Here is a 24,472-nt window from a genome sequence, read left to right as displayed (position 1 = left end):
TTTTTTATTTAGTAATTCAGTTTGTCTCCTACAGACCTATTCAGAAACGTTTCACAGCGCTTAGTGCAGCTACTTGGGGTAACGGAACACATCCACCTGCTGACGTTGACAGAGGACAAATGTATACATAAGTGGCATGCACACCCGTCATTTCGTCAACCATCGACAGTTGAGGAGTTGTGTGAGTAGAATGTAGACCAACGAAGAGAAGGTAGAAATGCTACTCATCTATGGGGAATGTAAGTTAGCAGAACAGTATTTGCAATACTGTTTTCTTATGTACTGGTACATTTAGTACAGTAGTTTAGTCCTTCTAAATACTGTTGTGTAGAGTAGGCATACAGTAAAGGCTGTACTTCCTACAAACTGCATCGACATAACGATTCTTTTATTGTTATTGTTGAAGGTAGGCGAGATGCTACGCAGGCAGTGAAACTGTACAGAGAGTGATATCGTGACAAGAATCCACCTTCCCGACGGATGTTTTCTCGTCTTGTTGCGACGCTTCAGGAAAGGGGAAGTTTCAACCCACGACAACGCAATCGTCGTAGCACGCGCACAGACGAAGCTGCCGAAGTTACTGTTCTCGCTTCCGTTGCTATCAATTCACACGTGAGCACACGACAGCTTGAACACGAGACTGGCATTCCTAAAACCAGTGTACATCGTATTCTTCCACTTCACCCGTTCCATCCTTACCATATACACCTACATCAAGAAATGCATGGGAATGATTTCCAGAATCGTGTACAGTTCTGTCAGTAGGCACAGCAGCAAATCCTCGCCAGCTCGAACTTCTTTACCGATGAATGTTCCTTCTCAAACAAAGGACAGCTAAATACAAGAAACATGCATTACTGGTCCAGTGACAACCCACGATGGCTTAGACAGATGGAACATCAGCGTCAGAGGAGAGTTAACGTCTGGTGTGTGATGCTTGGTACTACAATTATTGGCCCTCATTTCATCAATGGTAGACTAAACGGCACAGCGTATGCCAACTTCCCCAGACGAAGTCTTCCTCCTCTTCTGGATGAAGTGCCGCTAAGAACCAGAATGATTATGTGGTATCAGCACGATGGATGTCCAGCACAGAATGCCTTATGTAAACGTCGTGTTCTGAACCGAAGGTATCCTGCCAGATAGATTGGTCAAGGACGAACAGTTACTTGGCCTGTTAGGTCTCCTGATTTAAATCCTCTGGCCTTTTTACTTTGGGAACGCATTAAAGACGTTATCTGTAGCGATATTCCAACAACTCCAGAGGTCATGCAGGAACGTATCGTGCTTGCTTGTAATTCTCTTCAGCAGGCAACACTTGAAACAGTAAATAATTCTTTCATTCAACAAGTGCACCAGTGTATCGGTGTCCAGGGTCACCGCTTTGAGCACATTTGAATGTTCTACTCCTAGGCAACAGTACAGGAGAGTCAAAGTCAATTTTGTGCTATGTTTTATTTGGTTTTCATTTGTTTTCTGACAACTTCAGCAAGTGGACGAGTTTTTGATCCCGGGCTCAAAGTCAGTGTTGTGTTATGTAATTAATAACGTTGTGTTTCAGTGAATGGTACATCGTGATACGTTTTTGAATAAGTGTTTAGGAGAGGAAATGGATTGCTGCATGAAAAATACATGGTGCCATTTGAAATAGTCATACCGCTATTCATATCTTTGTAAAAAAAAAAAAAAAAAAAAAAAAAACTTTTGCTTGAAACATTTTGTAATTTGCATCCAGACAAACAGTTATCTAGGGTGGTCAAGATAAATGGAACACCCTGTATACAGATGACGGTAGTATCACGTACACAAGGTATGCAAGGGCAATGCATTGGCGTAGCTGCCATTTGTACTCAGCTGGTTCAAGTGTCAAGCTTTCCGACACGACTGGAATTTACAGACTTAGAACGCGGAATGGTAGTTAGACACGTGGGACATTCTATTCTGAAAGTCTTTAAGGACTTCAATATTCCCATATCCACAGTTTCAATGCATGCCGAGAATATCACTGAATTTCTTAAGTATGATACGACTGGTCGAAAATATGATTGATACACGTGTTAAAAGTTTATAAGTAATAAAAATCTGATGATCGCGTAACTTCAAATAATTTTGATTCAAATACAGCACTTTCATATGAAAATAACTGGGGACACAGTATTGTATTGTATGTATTGTATGGTAATCGGGGGCCTAGAAACGATGGAGAGGCTCCGTTCCCGCCGCAGCCGCAGTGGTCCACAACCCCACTACGACTACCGCAATCCACTTCACCCCTCCGTCGCCCCACACCGAACCCAGGGTTATTGTGCGGTTCGGCCCACCGTGGACCTCCAGGAATATAAAAAAAGGGAGGAAGGTTTATCTGTTTAGCAAGAGTAATAGAAGGCAGATTTCAGACTACCTAACAGATCAAAACGAAAATTTCTGTTCCGACACTGACAATGTTGAGTGTTTATGGAAAAAGTTCAAGGCAGTCGTAAAATGCGTTTTAGACAGGTACGTGCCGAGTAAAACTGTGAGGGACGGGAAAAACCCACCGTGGTACAACAACAAATTTAGGAAACTACTGCGAAAGCAAAGAGAGCTTCACTCAAAGTTTAAACGCAGCCAAAACCTCTCAGACAAACAGAAGCTAAACGATGTCAAAGTTAGCGTAAGGAGGGCTATGCGTGAAGCGTTCAGTGAATTCGAAAGTAAAATTCTATGTACCGACTTGACAGAAAATCCTAGGAAGTTCTGGTCTTACGTTAAATCAGTAAGTGGATCGAAACAGCATATCCAGACACTCTGGGATGATGAAGGCATTGAAACAGAGGATGACACGCGTAAAGCTGAAATACTAAACACCTTTTTCCATAGCTGTTTCACAGAGGAAGACCGCACTGCAGTTCCTTCTCTAAATCCTCGCACAAACGAAAAAATGGCTGACATCGAAATAAGTGTCCAAGGAATAGAAAAGCAACTGGAATCACTCAACAGAGGAAAGTCCACTGGACCTGACGGGATACCAATTCGATTCTACACAGAGTACGCGAAAGAACTTGCCCCCCTTCTAACAGCCGTGTACCGCAAGTCTCTAGAGGAACGGAAGGTTCCAAATGATTGGGAAAGAGCACAGGTAGTCCCAGTCTTCAAGAAGGGTCGTCGAGCAGATGCGCAAAACTATAGACCTATATCTCTGACGTCGATCTGTTGTAGAATTTTAGAACATGTTTTTTGCTCGAGTATCATGTCGTTTTTGGAAACCCAGAATCTACTATGTAGGAATCGACATGGATTCCTGAAACAGCGATCGTGTGAGACCCAACTCGCTTTATTTGTTCATGAGACCCAGAAAATATTAGATACAGGCTCCCAGGAGAAGAGCGGCGCGTTTCGTCACAGGGTTATTTGGTAACCGTGATAGCGTTACGGAGATGTTTAACAAACTCAAGTGGCAGACTCTGCAAGAGAGGCGCTCTGCATCGCGGTGTAGCTTGCTCGCCAGGTTTCGAGAGGGTGCGTTTCTGGATGAGGTATCGAATATATTGCTTCCCCCTACTTATACCTCTCGAGGAGATCACGAATGTAAAATTAGAGAGATTAGAGCGCGCACGGAGGCTTTCAGACAGTCGTTCTTCCCGCGAACCATACGCGACTGGAACAGGAAAGGGAGGTAATGACAGTGGCACGTAAAGTGCCCTCCGCCACACACCGTTGGGTGGCTTGCGGAGTATAAATGTAGATGTAGATGTAGATGAGTGTAACCCCTATGTTTGCGTGGTAGAGTAATGGTGGTGTACGCGTACGTGGAGAACTTGTTTGTGCAACAATCGCCGACGTAGTGTAGCTGAGGCGGAATAAGGTGAACCAGCCCGCATTCTCCGTGGCAGATGGAAAACCGCCCAAAAACCATCCACAGACTGACCAGCTCACTGGACCTCGGCGCAAGTCCGCCGGGCGGATTCGTGCCGGGGACCAGGCGCTCCTTCGCGCCCGGAAAGCCGTGCGTTAGACCTCACGGCTAAGCGGGCAGGCTGTGCACAAAGTACTAGTACGTTTTCCACATTTACTGAATCTTGATTTCTACATGCCACATTTGTGTTACATACACCGAAAAATGTGTCCTATCTGCTGAGCTATTCATTATGGACTCATTTGTTAGCAAGCAAACCATATAATCCTTAAATACGAAACCCTCCATTCAAAAATTGATACGGTTCATTCCTAAAAGTGATACATTGTCGCCTACTGCCCAGCCGCCAGCCACACAGTTGTGTACCGCAGGTTGCCGACCTTCCTTATGGCAGAAACACAAGAGCACTTCTAGCAGTAAACACGTTGCTGAAAAGGAAAAGTCTTCAAACAAAAAGGAGTAGGCCGGAAGCAGGAGAGCCAGAAAGCGATGCAAATGAACAAAGTTGTGGCAAGTACACAAAAAAGAAAGAAAAATAAGGAGACGTATGCTGATTCCGACATCTCTGAAGAATGGCAACACAATGGATAATGTCGATCCCTTTGAAGAATCCACACCATATTCTGTTGTAATGACCGATCCAGAACATGTAAGTGGAAGAGATTGTATCTTATTAAATTTCGAAGAGGACAGAGGAATTCATCCATTTATAGATATGTCCACACCATACAAAAAGTTCTTGGAAATGATCTAGAAGTTATGGCTCTAGAGTCGGTGTAAATGACGAAATAGTTTTCAAATTAAGTGAAAAAAGCCATTTTTCTTATTAATAAGAGTGATGTGCAAGGGAAATTCCCTGTTCCTTGTGTTAGTACTTGAGTGGGAAATTTCAAACGAGAAATCTGATTCGTGTTTAACGGTTCTGTCGATGTTCATGAAAAAATGACAGTGATACATTTTTGTATCTCTTAGCTTTGTATTGCTGTCAGTATATTAGGAATAACTGTAAACTATTTCTACCCGTTGCTGGTTGACTTTATAGTATTAAAAATAGGAAAAATAAGTGAAGAAATTTCTGTGGTTCTCCTTGACGTACGTTTCATGCCACAAATATCCTAGAAATATCCCCCCACAGAGAAGTCCCAGTTACACGTATGTATCTTTTGTACTTTCTATATCTCATTTTTTTAAGACCTCAATCTTCTATCTTCAATGTACGTAACAATACCACGTTGAAAGATATGCACTTGTTTCGCACTCCTTTTGTAATTAATTTCATTTTATGTCTTGCGATGGCGTGATATTGTTGCTCTTAATTTGCTACGTCAAATAACACTGATACGTGAGGGATGATTCAAGGAACGTATTTTGTCTTATTTTCCTGAATGCCGAAGTCTCTCTCGTGTAGCCATAATAGTTCCCTTTCCCCGAGTTAGTTTGAAAGCATGGGTGAGTGGTCTGAATGCTTTGTAGAAACTAAAGACGTTCCTTTGCTTATTCTCTCCTGTAGCAGCAACAACCTTTAGAACTTAAATTTTTCTATGGAACGAGGTGGCACAGCGGTTAGCACATTGGACTCGCGTTCGGAAGGACGACGGTACAAACCCGCGTCCGAACATCCTGATTTAGGTTTTAAGTGATTTCTCTAAATTGCCTCAGGCAAATACCGCAATGGTGCCTTTGAAAGGACAATGCTGATTTCTTTCCCATCCTTCCCTAATCTGAGCTTGAGCTACGTCTCTAATGCCCTCGTAGTCGACGGAACGTTAACCACTAATCTCCTCCTTAATTTCGCCTTTTGGTCTCGCAAAAAGGTCTCCCTGAACCAACTTAAGAAAATCACACGCCTTCCCGCCTCGTCTTCTAAAACAGCGAGTAAGTGTAGCAGCTTTTCTGCCCATTCTCATGAGATAGTGGAGCTGGCGTCACCTCCCTTTACTAAAAAATATAGTCTCCACTCTCAAAAAGGGACAGAGATTGACTTTGTGTAGACGTGTTCCGGCCCTTGGTCGGTAAAAATGTGTGTTCCTAGTGGACACGAAATTAGATTACGTCGCGATGTGTCTCAATTAGAAAATCAATAAACTTGTGAGCATCAGTGCCTTTTTGTTCCCCTGTATATTCTTTGCGTATTTTTCTACTTATTGCGTGTGAAATTCAATTAGATCTGAGCCGCTATGTACTTTTTGCTCATAATTTTTCCGTTGTTCAGTTTTCATATATGTGGAACCACTGGGTACCCACGCTAAGGAATACATTTCGTTCTGATTTTGAACAGTTTTGTATCTAGTGATTTTTCGTTATGTTATTTAATTCGTGTGTGAAATGAATATTTCTGAGTGAGTAACTTTTTCCAGAGACAGAACCTTGATGCTTTGTGGGCGATCTTGAGACCATGTGGCGAGTAGCTAATTCGTCGTTAGAGTGGAGTTCAATGATAAATATCTTTGTTCGCGATAGTAGTATTAATGTTGGTTTCCAGTGACCCAGTGTTGTGTGAAGAACTTCCTCTAAAGTTACGTACAAATGCGGATAGAAGGCCACTTGGTTCTTTTAACTGTCCTGTAGCGATTTCTCCAAGCGATGTAGTCTGCATGATTATTATTCCCAGTACTTTGGAAGCACTATCGTAATTTCCCCTCTGCAATGGTCAAGTTCCCGCACATACTCTCGTTTTTCCATCTAATCATTTTACCTTATTCCTTATCGAGGGAGATACCACTGTTGAGTTGATATTCAGACAGATCAGATTAGATTGTGAGACGATATAGTGCATTGCAATAAGTAACTTTTCTTGTCATTTGTCCTCAAAAGTAAGACACTGCGTAATAAATTTGATGCTTACGTAGAAATCTCCTTTTTAATGATCATATCACGCCGAAGAGACACTTAAAATATAAAAATGTGCAAAGAACTTCTTAATAATTTCTTAATAGCTCTTTAAAAATTAATGAATATTGAATCATGTTGTCATATGGTCGGCGGGATATCGTGTTACCATTGCATATCATTTGTGAATTACATTCATGATAGGGCTGAAGATCTTCTCTAATCCACCATAAACTTGGCACATGTGACAGACATTTGTAGATGATTGTCATTCTTACACACACAAAATTAACGCATTTCATTAGTTATCAGTAGAGTTGTAAACTATCGTAGACTATAGTAGACTATCACAAGCAAGCGTAGACTACGATAGTTTTCCTGGTAGCTTTGGTCAGTTAAGACTGTAACCGCGTTACCTGTACGTTAGGTGTGTTGCACGCCTATCGGGCGTTACCTCATTTCGATCGCTTTGTTTGCGTATGCGATTTTTGTGTTACTCGATTCTTCTAGAAACCGAAATCTGTAACCGTCTGAAACTGAGTCAGGGTATACCGTGTAAAGGGCCATGTAACCCATGGAGCATTTTCATTCTACATAGTTATCCTCTTGATATTATTTAAAGGTAGACAGTATATACAGCAAAACTGAAAGTGTCGATATTCATTTCAGGTTTTATTCGGAAACTGTTGATTTGTAACATGAAACAGAGGTATGTCGTAGCAGAAACTAAATCAAAGAAATACAGATTTATCATATAGTGCTAGAAAACTGAACTACCTAAAAAAAGACACCTCAATAATTCGTCGAACTCATATGAAAGAAGTTCCCGCACTTATCAGTTATAACAAGAAACTTGCCTTCGATCATGATGAAGAGTGGTCTGTTGAGTACAAAAAACAACGAAAATAACACAGGTTTTTTATGTTTGTGTATGTATATTGTATTTGAAACAAAATTAATTGAAGTTACGGGAACAACAGATTTTTAATACTTAAAAAATTCAATTTATATTTTGTAATGATATAGAATACGCAATGGACAAACTCTGAAGGATATGTGGTTCTAATTACGTACATAATAAACAAAAGACAAATAACAGTCTTCGGCTTTCAGTTTCTCTTACACACATTCATTTATGCTTCTTTCCCTACCAATGCTAGCAATAGTACTGGTAATACTACTATTTACGACAAAACCGTAGTTTTGGTAGAGTGCAACTCTAGTTGGCACTAAACCAAAACCCACTTGATGTGTGAAGAAAAGTGCTTTGCTAGTGACTTATAGAGAGAGATATAATACATTAGTCATCTTAAGCATATATCCTATCCTTTACGAAAAATTCCATATCCTTTTTTGATTTAGAAACACCACCCGATGAACGTAACCTGTTCCAGAAATCTCATAATGCCACTTTTCACTATCAGGCACCTCTTTTAACATGTGTATTAATCATATTTTCGACCAGTCGTATCACACTCAAGAACTTCAGTCCAAAAGATGATACACTGCTTTTATTTTTTCTAGTCTACATATATAACTTGCAAGAATCAAATACAGTGACATTTTGAAGCAGTTTATACTCTCAAAACATTTTCAATTTTTTTCTGAGCAGTGACACTTTTTCTTTCAAAAGTTGATACAAATTTGGTGATTTTGTATCATTATTATGTCACCTTAACCTACAACTTATTTTTGACAAGGAGATAAACTTATCTCATTCAATTTTGTGATAGAGAAACTGCAAATATGGCATTTCGGTGTACACACACTGTATATGTGGGGCGTTTCTTGAAATGTGAAATGGGTGTTTGCAGCCCTGTTCAGCAAAGCTTATGTTTCTAGACGGGGAGTCGTCCGCAAGGAAACGCATTGTATGAATTACAAATAGTCAACTGCGTAAGTTGCTGCCTTTGATGTACACACTGAGGTGACGAAAATCATAGGATACCTATTAATAGCCAGCCGGGGTGGCCGAGCGGTTCTAGGCACTACAGTCTGGAACCGCGCGACCGCTACGGTCGCAGGTTCGAATCCTGCCTCGGGCATGGGTGTGTGTGATGTCCTTAGGTTAGTTAGGTTTAAGTAGTTCTAAGTTCTAGGGGACTGATGACCTCAGAAGTTAAGTCCCACAGTGCTCAGAGCCATTTGAACCATTTGAACCTATTAATATCTCGTCGGACCTCTTTTTGCACGGTGTACTGCAGCATCTCAACGTGGCATGGACTCGTTGGAAGTCCCCTGCACAAATATTGAAGCATGATTCCTCTATAGCCAACCATAACTGTGACAGTGTCGGTGAAAGATTTTGTGCACGAACTGATCTCTCCATTATGTCCCATAAATGTTCGATAGGTTTCATGTCAGGCTATCTGGGTGGGCAAATCATTCTTCGAATTGTCCAGAAGCTTCTTCAGACCAGTCAGTAACAATCGTAGCCCGGCGACATGGCGCATTGACATTCATAAAAATGTCATCGTTGTTTGGAGACATGAAGTCCACGAATGGCTGCAGATACTCTCCAAGTAAGCGAACATAACCAGTTCCAGTCAATGATTGGTTCAATTGGACCAAAGGATCCAGTCCATTCCATGTAAACACAGCCCACACCATTACGAAGCCACCACGAGCTCACACAGTGCCTTGTTGACAATTTTGGTACACGGATTTGTGGGGTCTGCGTCACACTCTAACACTAGGGTCGGCTCTTACCAACTGAAATCTAGACATCCTGAGTAGCCCACAGTTTCAGTCGTCTAGGGTACAACCTCTATAGTCACTACCCTAGGAGCGCTCTGCAGACGATGTCGTGCTGTTAGCAAAGGCATTCGCATCGGTCTTCTGCTCTTCTGCTGCCATAGCCCATTAACGCAAAATTTACACGTACATGCGTCAATTTCATAGGCGGAAGTGTATGTTGTGTTAGGTTCAGCAGCACTGTATACTGAACCAGTGGAACGAACATTGCTGCACCTGCAGAGCAGTCGGTGTCCACCTTAGAAGGATTGCAACTGATCCATAAATGGTGATCATAATTAAGCTTTCGCTAGTTGAGAATGCCTCCATAAAAAACGAGTGATCGTAGGGCAACGAAACTTTGTGGAAACATTTGCAAGGACATGCGGAAGAGAAATAACGAATAAACCATTCAAATGAAAACAAATTTTAATTTCCACGTGAGCAGGCAACATGTGTTAGTGGCGAATCATGTTTATGTTGCAGGTTACAAATGTTGTTCAGTTTGACAACCATCTGCATCTATGTCAGCCTGGAACCGCACTAGGCATTGCTCTACTACTGCACTTTTCGAATAGTGGACCATGAAATGTTCATTTGTCGTGATACAACTCGTCCAATGCTTGAAGAGCGCACATTTGTGGCGCAGTTGTCAGTCAGCGTCTCCCAGGTGCAAATTCCAAATCGCCAGTTAATTGGAAATTACGAATAATGTTCTTGTATCCCGGTGCGGAAAGAGTACCTCTCCGTAATCCTTTAATGCGTCGATACCCGCGAAAAAACAGGTTTCGTACATACAAATAAATCCACTTGCAAAAATGGAATTTTTCTTATTTATATGATAAATCATAATTCTACAAAAGCGAGTTTTTGAGGAAATGAGCAGTGCAGCGCAATCCTCCTTCCCGGTCATGTCCTTCAGATTCGTTGAATGCCAAATGAAGCGAAAAAACGAAAGGAAAACCCGGAAAACTCAGAGAGTAAGGACTGTGTCTGACACATTTCGTCTGGTATCAACTTCTCGATTAAGGAATGGTAGCAAACTAATGGAGATAACTAAGGAATTTTATAGAACTGCGGTAAGATATACGTAAACTTACTGAAGGACTTACATTCCTGACACCCACATTTAGACGTTATGTGGTTTTACCAAGACACTTAATGTAAGTGTCTTTGAATAGGACACAGCTGATTTTCTTCACCCTCTTTGTTCTACTGTGTTAACGCTCCTGTTCTACTGACCAAGATTGATACAGGACTTAATACCTTGAAAATGAAGAAGAGGAATAGTGTTGAGACATTTTGAACAATAGACGAGATAAACAAATCACGTAATTGATTATTCAGGTCATGAAATATCAAGCATTCCTTTGTGAAGTTAACAGCGTGCTGATGCGCAGCTACCTATTATTAATCGGTTCCCACTTACTAACGCATCAGAACTGTGACGCACATCAGTGCAAACTTGCCTGGTTGTTGCAGTTAACGGATGCACACAGTTACTGGTATTTTATCTTATTCTCAATTTAACGACAATTACAACTGTTACTGCTCTGTGGTATATACAGTGAAAGTCACAAACATATTGCAGGCCAGGGTGGCCGAGCGGTTCTGGGCGCTACAGTCTTGAACCGCACGACCGCTACGGTCGCAGGTTCGAATTCTGCCTCGGGCATGGCTGTGTGTGATGTCCTTTGGTTAGTTAAGTTTAAGTAGTCCTAAGTTCTAGGGGACTGATGACCTCAGAAGTTAAGTCCCATAGTGCTCAGAGCCATTTGAACAAACATATTATATACTTTTTCTTCCTGAGTAAGCCGGCCGCTTTGGCCGAGCGGCTCTAGTTGCTTCAGCCCGTAACCGCGCTGCAGCTACGATCGCAGAATCGAATCCTGCCTTGGACATTAATGTATGTGATGTCCTTAGGTTAGATCGATGGAAGTAGTTCTAAGTCTAGGGGACTGAAGACCTCAGATGTTAAGTCCCATAGTGGGTCAAATGGCTCTGAGCACTATGGGACCTAACATCTATGGTCATCAGTCCCATAGAACTTAGAACTACTTAAACCTAACTAACCCAAGGACATCACACAAATCCATGCCCGAGGTAGGATTCGAACCTGCGACCGTTGCGGTCGCGCGGTTCCAGACTGAAGCGCCTACAACCGCTCGGCCACACTGGCCGGCGAACAATATCTGTCGAATGTCGTTTATTGGGAGAGTGAGTGACAGAGCTATCTGCTTACAACGAATGAAAACAATAACAGTAGAAATAAAAGAAAATTCAAGTATTACGTAATGGAATTCATTAAATATTTGAGCTATAAATAAGTCAGTAAGAACAGTCTCTCTCTCTCTCTCTCTCTCTCTCTCTCTCTCTCTCTCTCTCTCTCTTACATCCTCTTTCCCTAACTGTGACTTTACGATAGCGCCTGCGATCTTTATTTTTGTGATACTACGATGGAGTTGCCTGAATGTTTTTAACACATGATAATGAAAGAAACTTGCAGATGTGAAACTGTGTTTTATTGGTATATTACGTGATAAGAATTTGAAAGTCTGTGAATAAATAATTCAAGCTTAATATTTCAGGGAAACATGAATTATTTTATCCTTTTGTATGACATTTAATATACCTTCGTAACACTTATTGTAAATACAGCAGGTAAGTGTTATTACTATAATCAGCTTCATGTACGCAACGAAACAAACCACATTATTGTATTTGGGATTTTGTAAAAAGTTGAGTGGTGACTTGATGTAGTATTACTGGTGCATAAACCTCACTGCATAGCTCAATTAATTCGAAACCCAGTAACTGTCTCCTATTGCGACGCATAAGTTTGAAATTTGGCTCAAAGCTACCTACAACATTCCTCTGCAATGGTGCAAAAGTGTGGCATCGAAGCGTGGCATTGTGCAGTGTGACCCTCAGGCTCGACAGCTATTCAAACAGCAAAGTGTCTACACATACGAAAAAAAAGGTCACTGCTCAGAAGTTTATGTGAAGTGTAATAAGGGTTAATGATGTCACATTGGCGCCAAATTTCACCACAATTCTGCTCAGCGCCACCACGGACGTTACACACGATAGGAAGGTGGTCACACCCTGTCTTACCCATATTTCAGCCCTTCCCTTGACGCCTCTGTGTTGGAGGTCTGAACTGCGACACCAGGCGATGAAATCTAGTGTATTTCTTTCGGGCGGACGAGGAAAACATTTCAGACAGGCCGTCGCTCAGAATCAACACGAATTGGCCTTTGGGCGTGACGTAAAGAAACCACGCTTTTCCTTTAGGCGTTGATTCCCACACATTTCGCGGTCGAAGAAGACAGCTGGCAGTGCGATGAGCAACAGGACGACGTTCGTGATGACCTTTGAAACAGCTGACATCCGTCGGACGATTCAACCCCATCTGTAGGGCATCGTGGGTCATCAGCTGCACTGAAGGTTATCGTACCCCTTTGGAGTACCTTGTGACCAGGGTGGAACCACTAGGGACCGTTTCTACCATTCGACGAAATCTGAACGCGATCTGAAGCAGCAAAGAATGCTTATTCCTTCTCAGTCCCCTTGTTTCATTCCCTCCTCTGGCTTGATGACACAGAGCTACGACATTGACACATACGTGAATAAAACGGCGAAGGGCCCCTCTAAGACCAGACAGTTCAGAAACACACTTGGCGCCACCCGGCCACCTCTGTAGAGCACCTTAAAAACGTACCTATGCGGACAGAAGCTGCTACTGCTCTTGCGCCTGCTAGTAGGCCATCCAGAAATGTAGATATGTCGAAGAGGTTGCTTGTCTGGTGACGTCTAGGACAACGTCGCAGCTTTTCTCCTTCAAGTACATTTTGAAAGTGCTCAAAAACGACGTTTGAGTGGCACCGAGGGTGTTGTCAAACTGGGAGGCCTTCGAAGGATTCTTTGCCGTTTTATTCACGCATGAGTCAGTGTCTCACCCCTCTGCCATCACGCCAGAGGAGGGGGTGAAGCAGGTGGGATGAAAAAGCATTAGCATCCTTTGCTGCTTTGGAGTGTGCTCAAATTTCGTCGAATGGTTTCTAACGGTCCCTAGTGTTTGCACACTATACACTATAGCAAAAATTGCAGTTGCACTACACTTCAAAGGGATGTGATCATGTTGAATGGGGTTACTGACTCACAATGTCCTTAGAGAAGAACTGGACAGTCCGAAGAGTGTCCGCAATGTCAAAGATTGTGAAGAACTTTATGAATGCGTGGTGTCTGTTCTTTCGGGCACAATGCAGTCTTCGCAGCTGTTATACATTATATGTAAATTGAGGTTGGAGAGGGGAAGAAAGGTAAGGAAAGGGATGGCTGCTGTCAGCTGCATCGTGACATTACGCGAAATCAGCAGTGACGAGTGAAAATGTTTACCGTACTGGGATTCGAATCTGGAATCCCCTGCTTATTAGGCAGGTGCGTCATCCGGGACACAGCGTTATCGCACCTGCGCTGATTATCTCGGCACGCCTCGGCCGATTCACATTCCCATCTAGCACCACCTGTCTGCAGGCCCCATCCATTTCCTCCATGTTCGCTCTCCGATATTCCCACAGGAGGTCGGATGTATTTGTGGATCCGCACTGAAGACGGTGGACCCATTTTCCAGCTTGGCCAATCGAACTATATGAATGCATGATGTCTGTTCTTTCGGATATGTCCAAAAGGACAGACACCATGCATTTATATAGTCTCCACCCGCAGATTACGTATGTTGTGAAAAAGGTCGTGCTGCTGCTCATTACATTGCCAACTGTTGTTTTCGACCGTGAAACGTGCGGTAATCCATGCGCGAAGGAAAAAGGTGGTTTCATTGACACCCTTCGTGCCATCCCCTGAGGCCTCTTCGTGTCGATCCTGAGCGGCGATCCGTGTGGAATGTTTTCCTCTGCCATCCATAAAAAACCGAGCGGTTTCAATGTTGGGTGTCGCAGTCCTGACCTGGCGTCAAAGAGGAGGTGAAATGCTGATTAGGAGGGGACGGGAAAGGAGGGAGGTTTCACGACCGATCATATGACACATCTATGGGGGTGCTGGGCAGAATTTTGGTGAAATTTGGTGCCTTTGTGACATAATTAAGCAACTTTACATCTCCAATGAACCTCTGAGCTGTGGCGCTTTTTCACATGTGTAAGCACTTTGCTGTTTGAAGCACCGCCGAGTCCGATACTAATGCTGCAGTGTGCCGCGCTTTTGCATCATTACGTAGGAAGGTTGTAAGCACATTAGGGCCAAATTTCAAACTATTGCGTCGCAATCGGTGGCAATTAGTGGGTTTCGAGAAAGTGATCCTTTAATTGTGTTGCGCGATGTATATAGTCAATTTACTTCTTCTAAGCTAACATTTTTCATTGCTTATTATTTCATTGTTTCCAGGGAAAAGGTTTGCAATGTGTTCTGTGACTTGGGAATTTTCGTTGACAGTTTTAAGGAACAGGAATTTTCGTTGACAGTTTTAAGGAACAGATTTAGAAAATGTTTTTGAAAAACCAAAGCAATATTTTTTTAAAAACTGAAATGAACCTGTATAGTTTGAGAATTAATCATGTAAATAAGTGAATTATTACTGACTCTAGATTTTGTAATCAGTGCCAGATTTCATCAGTGAAAATTATTTCTCAATATACACACACTTAGACATTGCTGTAGAGGAAACGACTGTTTTATAATTTTGGAAGTTTGGACTACACGAAATTAGTAATTAAGTACTGTCTCTGTTGCGGCAAATAATTGGCGTTATGGAAACAAGGGATATAAGTTGTGTCAATACGTCCATCATTCATTCGAGAGAATGGTTTTAAGTTCAGAACAGGTTCAGTAGTGCCCGCACGCTCGTATGCATTCACAGAACTTCAATAAACACAACTAGCACTTACAAGCTTGCCGTAACGATCAAACTCCCGAATTAAGTGGTTCTTTTTACAGAGTGTCATATAGTTCGCGTATAATACTTTCATTAACTGACCTGATCAGTAATAAACTTATGAGCATATTTTTCAAATAGTTTATTTTATCCTTAAGCCTAGTTTTACATGTATACACACACTCAGGTCTGTTTCTTACTGGGTCAAATGCCAGCTAAGATTACTTATGCCAATACAGATGATTTTTCAAAGATTTTGCAATTAATCCCCAAGCCATTGACTTGAGTTCACTATAACCGGTTTTGCCATTTCATCCTACCGATAGGCGTCCGCAGGGTATGTAGATTGTATATTAATTACAAAATTCTGGAATTGATTGTCTGTCCTTGTACTAAATCGTAGATTTGGTATTTCAGTACGCGAGGAGAAATAATGTAACCTTAGACTGAGGTCAGGAAAGTGATTGGATAGCGATATGCACACATACAGACGACGGAAATATCGCATAAAAGGTACAAAAGGGCAGTGCATTGGTGGAGCTATCATTTGTACTCAGGTGGTTCAAGTGAAACGTTTACGACGTGATTAAGGCCCAACGACAGGAATTAACAGACTTTGAACACGGAATGGTAGTTGGATCAGTAATATATTAAGTCACAATGTGGCAAACCACAAGAGTAACGTACAATTACTCGTCGTATATGCTCTCGACATCTCACGTAGGAGGATAGTATTTGTCATATAGACATGGAAAACGTAACTTCATGCAAATGCTTCATGCAAATACACTTTTTTTTTCTTTATGTTAACAGTGATGAAAAAATAGATTAATAATTAAGATCGAGCGGGAGTCAAACCGTCGCGCTATACACGTTCGTCTTTCGAAGCAGAGTGTGCCCGCACAGGTAGGTGCAGGTGTATACCGTGGACGCCACGGGTAGGCGCCTTAAAACCAGCAGTAGTCAACCAGTAGGTGGCCCTCCCGCTGGAATGCGCAAGTTGAGCCAGCGGAGGCGGCGGTGGCAGGAGGCTGGATGACTCACGTCAGGTCGATGACTGTCGTGGAGTACCTACCGGAGCTGACTGCTGGCGGTTACAGCTACCGCGTAGGCAGCATTTGTGGTGGAAGGATCCAGCCCTATTTTGACACGACATTATTCATCTCACGTAGACTACGGCTGCTGTAGGCGGTGCTGACTTGGTTGCGTGACAGTCCAGTTAGCCACTGATGCAGTCTGGCTACCGAACATTCATGTGGCAGCAATATTCTAGTCCTCATAGCAGCGTCGAGGCTGGATACGTAGTACCTTTTCTGGTGCCAGGGTGGAGTCCGTCTTCAAGTCACCTCGGCCCCTCGTTAATATCTTTCTTAAAACAGCAGCGATAACTCTCCTTCAGCTCGGTCATGGGTTTCTAACGCAGAGTGAAAAGGCAATGGTGCAACATCTCCAATATTTGCCTTGCTGCTTCTTCCTACAGCCCTTCTAGAGTTACAAAAAAGGATCGTTTCAACACCGTAATGTCCTGATTGTAGCGACCATTTCCAGCACATCATAAACATGGCTGCAGCATAACTGTCCGACAGCCTCTATTCAGTTTTGCACGACAGAGTTATTGTAGTGGACTCTGATGAAAGCGCTTGTGACACGCTTTACGTGCGTTCATTCATACATCTATGGACTGACAAGCAAAACACAAGAATACAGGAGAAAGGTGTATAATTCTAAGGTCGAAATTATACCCTCTTCACAAAAGAGGACCTTCGCAACCTCTATGGGATGCAACCCAGGGCAACATTCATAGTCCAGAAGTGCAGTTCGCTTGACTGTACGATCACGTATCAAACCAATAAGATGAATACTACTTTGGTTCAGTCATAGACTGTTAAACGTCGATTCTACAGGCACTTTGTGGGTGGATTTGTGAGAGTTCGCACATTCATGTAGTTGGAATTACTCGTCCTGGGCTACAATTTACAAGAAGTCGGTCGTAGAGCTTTGATTTACACTAGCGTGTTTGGTACTCGATTCCATCTGGACTTTGCTGGATAACGGTACATGACCCCCTCCTCCCCCTCCCTCCTCCACGCCGGCCGGTGTGGCCGAGCAGTTCTAGGCGCTACAGTCTGGAACCGCGCGACCGCTACGGTCGCAGGTTCGAATCCTGCCTCGGGCATGGATGTGTGTGATGTCCTTAGGTTAGTTAGGTTTAAGTAGTTCTAAGTTCTAGGGGACTGATGACCAAAGTAGTTAAGTCCCATAGTGCTCAGAGCCATTTGAACCAACCCTCCTCCACGCCGCCGATGAGTCCAGATGCGTAATGTAAGTGAAGGTTACGCAATGAATCAAGCAAAACATTTTCCTCTCAAATGATGACATGGATGTTGGTCTTGCACCGTCATTTAAATTAAAAAAAATGGTCGGGGAATGTCTAAACTACGAAAAGACAGAATATGCCCTCGTTGTCGAATTACATTAACTTAAGAGTACTTAACAAAAAAGAAAGTAAATTTGTATATGAAGCAAAACAATAACAATTATGCATTGATAAACAAGCAGAAATTATTTGGCAACATTACAGGTGCCATCGGGTGCGCAGCATGAACCTGGAAGAATAAATAAGAAAACTCGTCATTCCAAACAGTTTTGTTGAAGACGGCTGTCAGTGCTGAGACGGAGACAATTTTACCTGCCATGTTATATGTTAGTATCACTCAACAATTTAAAAGACTGGTAGTTCTTTTTGGGCACCGTATGGGCAACTTTACCGAGAAATATATAGGCAACACTCCACTAGGACAACTGCTATGTTAAGTCCCATACTGCTAAGAGCCATTTGAACCATTTTGAACAACTGCCAACGGAAGTTAACATAAAAGAGAGACATTATCGCATTGCTACAAATGATCATGTGTCCCCATAAGAACCCTCAAAGAATTTCTGTCATTTATGTCCTACTTCTTGAATCTATCAATCACGGGAAGGCAGCGATCAGCATTAAAAATACGCATTCAGGGCCTAAGGTCGTGGTCTGCTGCCATCAGAAACTCGCTCTGAAAGCGAAGTCCGTTTTTGCCAGAGTCAGGCGCTAGTAAGTAAACATCAGTGTACACCGCAGTCTGATAGGCAGAGAGCCCTTTCTGTGAAAAAAACAGGCTGTTCTTGTGAAGCCCCAAAACCGAACGCTTCTTAAAATTTCCTCTCTGTACGCTCCACAGTGTCTCCGGAAGAGGAATACCGCTTAAACTACTCTTCAGCCAATCATAACTGCCAATTCGTTGCCAGCCCATGGTGGGTGGAGATCGAAACGCCTGTTCCCTCTCTTAATCATCTCAGTGGGAACTTCCATGCACGAAACATGCAGAATGCTTTAACAGCTGACCCGGTGTTAGGTCGTCGCGGCATTCTAGTATTCGGAAAGCCTCAACATTTTTCTGTCTGTTAGAGACGGCGGACTGAAAAGGACCCTGAACCCAGCCGTTTGCGTACACATTCACATTGCGGGGGGAACGTCCAGACATCAACATGAAAAATCAGCTTCAACTCGTACGAGTTGCGTTTCCCACACCGGCTCTTCAATGCCATCCACTTTGTGAGTCTTTACAATAGCGGGGAAACGACCCTGTACCGAGGGCTACATCACAGCCTCATCGCGACGTACAACCCCATAAACAATTTCCACGTTTGTCTCTAGCAATTTCTTTTGTAGCCACAGAGGAACAGGGCGTTCCTTGGTCTGGCTGGCGACGGAACGGCACCAGGGGGGCACACAGTGTTTGGTCTGGGCCTCCCAACTACACAGTTTCCGAGAGTGTAACGAATATACATATGGTGACAAAGAGGCTCCTGAGGTGACTGTGCGGGCACAGGTGTTCGTGCGCCGCCATTCCACAGAGCGCGTGTGTGAGCGGTGTAACTTGCATACCCTAGACGTGAGGAGAGATTTCCCTTCGTGTAACCTTGCAATGCAGGCCCTCATTATCCATAGGGCGGCCGAAGGCGTCTCTAACAATAGCTCCAGTCTAGATGAGAGTTGGGAACTGATTCCCTTGCTCGACATATACACTGAGGTGACAAAACTCTTGGAAACCTTCTAATAATGTGTCGGACCTCCTTTTGCCCAGCGTAGTGCAACAACTCGACGTGGCATGTACCAACAAGTCCTTCCAAGTCCTCTGAACAAATATATGCTGCCCTTATAGCTTTCCATATGTGCGGTAGCGCTGCCAGTGCAGGATTTTTTGCACGAATGACCTCTCGATTATGTTCCATAAATGTTCGATTGGATTCATATCCGGCGATCTTTGTGACCAAATCAATCGCTCGAATCATCCAAAATGTTCTTCAAACCAATACGAACAATTGTGGCCCAGTGACATGACGCTTTGTCATGCATAGAAATTCCATCGTTGTCTAGGAACATGACGTCTGCGAATGACCACAAATAGTCTTCAAGTAGCCGATAATAACTATTTCCAGTCAATTTTCGGTTCAGCTGGAACAGGGGACACAGTCCTTTTCATTTAACAGAGTCCACACCGTTGTGTAGCCACCACCAACTTGCACAGTGCTTTGTTGACAACTTGGGTCAATGGCTTCATGGGGTCTGAGCAATACTCAAACACTACCATCAGCTCTTACCAATTTAAAGCAGAGCTCATCTGAACGGGCTACTGTTTTCCATTCGTTTAGAATCCGACCGACGTAGTCACGAATCCAGGAGAGGCAAAGGCACTCGCGTCGGTCTTCTACTTCCATAGCCCATTGACGCCACATTTCATCGCACTGTGCTAACAGATACGTTCGTCATATGTCCCACATTGATTTCTGCTGTTAGTTCACGCATTGTTGCTTATCTGTTAGCCCTACGCAAACGCTGCTGCTCTTGGTCGTTAAGTGGATGCCTTCGGCAAGTGCGATGTCCGTGGTAAGGGTTAATGGCTGAAATTTGTATTCTCGTCGCATTCTTCACACTTTGAGTCTCAGAATATTTAATTTCCAAACAATTTACGAAATGGAACGTCCCATGCATTTAGCTCCAATTACCATTCCGCTTTCAAAGTTTATTAACTACGGTCGTGCAGCTTTAATCACGTGGGAAACTTTTTCACATGACACACCTGAGCAGAAATGGCAACTTCGCCAATGAACTGCACTTTTATACATAGTGTACGCGATACTGCCTTCATTTGTATATTTGCATGTGTCTATCCCATGACTTTTGTCACCTCAGTGTAAAACTGATGCCACTGTTGGGAGAGTCAGCTACGTTACTGTGACGTGGAGATCGGGGAGGGATAGATGCACTACACTCGAACAACAGTGTGTGTTACGTTTCGAGTATCTTTTTCATCCCTGTTTCCAGAATGGTGCAAATTGATATCATATAAAGCAAATATGAAAGGAGTCAGCCAGAGAACAGGCTGACGTCCTTCAACTTTACCAAAGAAACTCAAATATGTTCAAATGTAAGTATCCAATCAGCATTGTATACTAGAACACATGAAATAATGCAATAAATCCATTAACACTGTCAGATGTGAAATTTGGAAGTAAATACATTATTATAGATGGTATTAAAGCGTTATAAGCGTTTATTTCCTATTTATCCACTTTGAAAGGTGCTAACATGATATTTTTGTAGGTTATGAAATATGCTTACCATCTAATTTTCAAAGTAGTTTTTCATAAGTGATTGCGGGAATACCTATCAGTTGTTTGAAATATATTAAGTTATGTGTACTCCTTGTCAAATTTAGTTGTCTGGACACGATAGTTCCCAACGTCATCGAAACACGTACATAAAAAATGAACATCTTGGCTGGTCTTGAGTAAATTTCTGAGGACGCCAATGCTTCTTCGTGCCGTTTGCATGGTTGCCTAAACGAGGTCAGGTGTCTAATTTTTTCACTTCAGTTAACTCTTGATTCTCAATTCTTCTGGACAAATTAAGGGACAAAGACAAACGAATTTTCACACCTTTACTACCGACAGAGATGCAGGCATCAAATTATTTTTAAATAAAGTTATAGTATTTTCTGCAGCTCCGAATGAGAAAAATTCAGAGCCGGAACTCTTTTTCGGGTGAAAACTAAGAATGAGTATCGATATGTTATATAAGATGATTTTTTTTGGTGTTGTTGCGGCCGCCCGGTGGTTTGCGGTACTCTCCCCGGTAATCAGCGCTGCCGAGGAAGAGATACCAAAGTTTATGCCATACTCGATGTGAAGGGGGCAGTGGAGTAAACTTCCGAGTGGCTCACCATTCAAGCGTCCACAACAACGTAACAAACATTCGCATGTTCTGTTTTTTCACACCGTAATTTCTTGACAGACCTACAAAAGAGCTACATCACTGAATTTTTCTAGTACAAATCTCCTATTCTGACATTCTGCCACAAAAATACTATACTTCAATTTAAGAAACATAGATAATGCCTCTACAATGTGATTAATGATGTCAAAAACGGTTAGTTTTGGACACTATGCGTCTAAGTCAAAAGAACAGCATGACTCCCCAACAAAGCAAAATTTGTAAGCTATTCTTAAAACTACACTATTTACTATTACGCCCGACAATGTAATGACACCAGAATAAACTAAATCTGCCATTTGGTAGAATCGCATACAACCATTCTTAAAAATGCGTGGGAACTCTGCAATGAACAGAAACTCCGTGCTGCAGATTCCACAAGAGGGCAAAATCCTCTTTTTGACTTCCTTTGTAGATGCCTGTTGCTCTGGTAGAGTAAGAGACATACAGAAGCATATCGAATCAGAACAACTGATAACTCGTGGGAGAAATCAGTGATGAGAAGGTGCCCAGCTTCCATGGGTGTGGGGGGAGGGGGGTTGGAGGAGGTGACAGTTGCCCCTCATATTATTAGTTAGTGACATGTTCCATAGATCATTTGAACGATGCGATGTTTCTATCGAAATGATGTCGAGGGACTTAGTTTACACGATATGTGTGCGTGATTAGTATCAACACTACCGTAAAATTAGTTTTTTATCCTACTGATGCAATTACACTTAAAAACTAAGTTTCTTTTCTTACAGGCTGCCAGTTTTACATAAAAATTTGTCCATGGAATATAAGGAGCTCTCAAGCTGAAATGAGCTAGGTCTGAAACTTGCTTTGCTCCTTGTGAGACATAGTATGTAGTTGGGCAAAGAATCAAACAAATTGGTTGCGGCTTATTGAACTCCTTTCTGAGACACTGACAGCTTTATTAATGTGCAATACAAGTCATTTTTTCCTCTACAGTTGGAGATATGGACATCACTATTTTTAAAAATTGTGATTGATTGTTTATGAAGAATTTCGTTTGTGAATATATGTGTTATTGTGGTACAGTTAAAGTGCTTAGCTCTTTGAAGAGTTACCTCCGTGACGACGATAGGCAAATACCATATATTATTCTTATTGCTCACATTTGTTCAATTAATACATTCTTTCTAAGTGATTTCGTAAGACATTATTGAGTGGAAAAATCCAGAATACGACACGAGGATGATCCGTTTATTTCCAAGATTAGCAACGACACGAAGAGCAAAAGTAGGTGAATTTAATTTTTTGAGCAACTCAGTAATATGCTTCTAGCGGTTCAGGTTTTCAGCAGTATGTGTACATAAAAATTTGGACGTTAATCCATAATCTTCTTTCATTCCCTCTACATCTACATCTACATGATTACTCTGCAATTCACATTTAAGTGCTTGCCAGAGGGTTCATCGAATCACAATCCCCGTTCCACGATTCGCTTGTGGCGACTACTAATCTGCAACTCCATTGGAGTGCCTCATCTGATACTTCACTGGCCTCCATACTATAATCGCCCCACTAGAACACCAACACACAGTTCTGACATTTTCTCTGATACTCACTACCCTATTGCAACATCCACATTTAATACATATAACACTACTTTTACAACCCGCCAGGGTAGCCGAGAGCGGTAATGCGCTGCTTCCAGGACTCGGGTAGGCGCGCCGGCACCGGATTGAAACCGCCTGGCAACGACGAGGGCCGGTATATCCGCCAGCCTGGATGTGGTTTTTAGGCGGTTTTCCACATCTCGGTAGGTGAATACCCGGCTCTTCCCCACGTTCCGCCTCAGTTACACGACTTACAGACATTTGAAAACCTTCACACTATTTCATGGCTTATAGTAGACGCCGACAGCTGGGGTACACTGTTTACGTCCCAGGGGATTTGGGATGGCGGCAGGAAGGGCATCCGGCCACCCTCTGCAACTAACACTGCCACATCCGTAATAACCAGGCCGACCCCGCGTTCTAGCGGGACAAAGGCCCAAAGAAAGAAAGAAACGCTACATTACAGTAAACCGAAAATTCTAAGACACACTTAAACTACAACAGAGCAATAACTAGTGAATACTTATCTCCCTTGGTCCCCGCCCTTGAATCAACCAACCAACCAACTTATCTCCCCATAAGATGCACAGCTAACTTCTAGATGGCAGGCAGACGTAACAAGAAATTGTGAACACCACAGAGATATTCGCCGATTGTGCGTATTAGATGGCAGAAGACACGAAAAGAATGAAATCTAAAGAAGCACGTGATTTTTAACAGCAGAATTGAACAGTCACTGTTCTGAAATTATGAGGACCACTGTAAGGTATCCAAACCAATACACATCGTTCTGTACCGCGGCTGATGCGGACGCTTATGCTAGCTAACCAGGGAGGTATTGGTTCCCCTCCATGCCATTGCTCAGTAACAACCCGCCATCCTAGACTGTGTGCATATAATTTCCTTGTTTTACAATCTAATTTCTCTAACTTCCAGTCTTCCAGAAATACAGACAAATATTTCTCATAAACACTCTTTACCTCTCCAATCTCATCTGTACAACCTAACAGTAGGAAAACAATTTGAATAATTTTGTACTGAAACTTGTGAGCTCTGTATAAATAAATATCATCTGCATTATTCTTTTTTATTTTGTGAGTTTCTGCTTTCTCACAGATTTTATGCCATCCTTCATTACGTCATATCGTGAGCTAATCTTTCCATTTATGCGTGCCTACTGTTGTTGTGGACAAAAAGCAAAAAAAAAAAAAAAAAAAAATTTGAGACAGCCTCATCAACATTTGTTGTGT

Source organism: Schistocerca cancellata, chromosome 4 (genome assembly GCF_023864275.1).
Source record: "Schistocerca cancellata isolate TAMUIC-IGC-003103 chromosome 4, iqSchCanc2.1, whole genome shotgun sequence".
In the NCBI taxonomy this organism is placed as follows: domain Eukaryota; kingdom Metazoa; phylum Arthropoda; class Insecta; order Orthoptera; family Acrididae; genus Schistocerca; species Schistocerca cancellata.
Note: the sequence above shows the minus strand (reverse complement) of the source record.